Raw genomic sequence first — 2,203 nt, 5'->3', positions numbered from 1 at the left:
CAGACATCTCCGAGGGTGACATGAGTCCCCAGCAGAGTTGAGACCTGTAGCTATCAGGAGAGACGTGGGACCGGAACTCCTGGACATCCAGCACATTTGCTAGTGCATTGACTTCCCAAGTTTTCCCAAAGTTGTGCATTGGGCTACTTGTAGTCCAAGCCGTGAGCACCTTTTGCCCTGAAGCTTAGAGGACTACAATCCACAAGTGTTCTTGGGCCCACTTCCTGCATTTCTGCTTGAGGTCCCTTTGTGATCCCTGGTCCGTCGACTGGTGGATCCCCACAAAGGAATCTACTTTGTTTCTTGAGCTTTACTGGTTCCTCACAATGTGCCTGGACTCCTCCCAAAGGGTGAGTCCCTCAGACCTTGCTGGTCTGCTCTCAAGCCAATCTTTCTATTTTGTGTGGGTTGCTGTTGCCAAGGCTTGTTGGGTCCAATCTGGATACCGACACTGCAGCACTCGACAATCGACGTGGAACAGCTCTAATCCAGCTCCTGTTTGTTGTCGACGCTTCCTGGACCTCGTGGCTTAAGAGTCAAGCTTCACCAACATCACCCGAAAGCACCCGACATTGACTGGCATCTTCTTGCCTCCTTCCTGGTCACTGGCTAGTGACCCAGACTCTGTCCCCTCTGCTTTCAGGTTCTTCAAATCTCCGATCCACCCTTGGGTCCATCTGTACACTCTTCACTTGGTCACCTGCAGCACTTCTTTGCAGTTCTCCATTGGAAACAACGAGAAAACCCGTCACGAAAAGACACCCATGCACCCGGCTTCCCTGGGTGAGGTAACACGTGTACTGTGGTGCTCCTGTGGGTGTTGACTCTCGAAGTGTCCAGTACTGAAACGGTTTTTCCAATACATCATTCTTATGTCTATCATGCCAAATCAGATTAGACCTAGCCATATACAAATCAGTCTTGACCCTGCTCTAATAGGAAGCATCTAAATTGAACTGCCAAGCCAGGTCCTCTGTGAACCAGGACAATTTTTTCTTTAAAAAAAAAAAGTTTTATGCAGCTCGAACTATACCCTAGACATCGGCAATCAGAGCACTTTACATGAGCACCAGTTTTGTTACATGAGAACACATTCATTTTTGTTAGGCACAGGAAGATTAAACTATTTGCCCAGAATCGCAGGATGTTGAGGGTCGTTGCCAAGACTCAAACCCGGTTCTCCAGCTTCGAGGTCGACCACTCTAGCTGTAAGGCCAAATCCTCTCCCCACAATCAATCTAAGACCGGTTTTGCCCTGATTGGGGCTCTTCAGTCCAGTGTAGCTGGGTTCAAGTGAGACTGCAAGCAAGGGACCCCTGTCTGTGCATACCCATGGCCATTTAGGGCAATTGATCTGGTAGCATTCCAACCCTTCGTTCTTTTGCCCAGCATGCCACCTCAGATGAGGACAGCCATTTGCAAATTAGTCTTGACTCTATTCAAAAAGGAAAAGTCCAGACAAACTGTCAAACCAGGTCCTCTCTGAACTGCAACATGCAACCCAAGACTCGTTTTGCCCTGATTGGGGCTGTTCAGGCATGTGTAGCTTGGTTCTAGTGGGTCAGTGAGCAAGGAACCCATGTCTGAAAATACACTTGTCCAATTAGGTACTGACAATCGTTCAGGTTGCATTCCAACCCATTTTTAACCAGAAGGGAAGATGGAAGTGGCCGGCGCGGCAAAAATCCCCTACCTTATCCGGAGCATTCGGCATATCCTAGAGTAACCACCCTCCTTTGGACACAATTTGACAGGCAAAGCTCCAGCACTTTCTCCCATGCTTGCCGAAAAATATTTGGTTATATGGCTTGCCACCCTATAGTGGTGCAACATTATCATGGAGTTGCAGGAATGAGCTACATAATTAAGATAGGACGGGATTTGAGGGTACAGTGCTATCCTGGTTGAGCTCCTGATGGCAGGATGGCCCAACCTCATCACTGCACTAAAGTGCACTCTGAAGATTGTGGAGTCAACTAAATCTCTGGGTATCATTCTGGACAAAAACCTTAATATGTCGGCACATATCAACACAATGGCAAAAAACGCCAGATTCCACTTGAGTTACTTACGAAAACTAAAACCTTTTTTAAATAAAGCAGACCTCAAAACAGCAGTTCAAGCATTGGTCATCTCAAGGATTGAATATGGTTGCACAACCTTAGATGGACTCCCTAAGCTCTCAACAGCCCCGTTGAAAGCA

This window comes from Lissotriton vulgaris, chromosome 8 (genome assembly GCF_964263255.1).
Source record: "Lissotriton vulgaris chromosome 8, aLisVul1.2, whole genome shotgun sequence".
Lineage (NCBI taxonomy): Eukaryota > Metazoa > Chordata > Amphibia > Caudata > Salamandridae > Lissotriton > Lissotriton vulgaris.
This window is presented reverse-complemented; position numbering follows the sequence as displayed.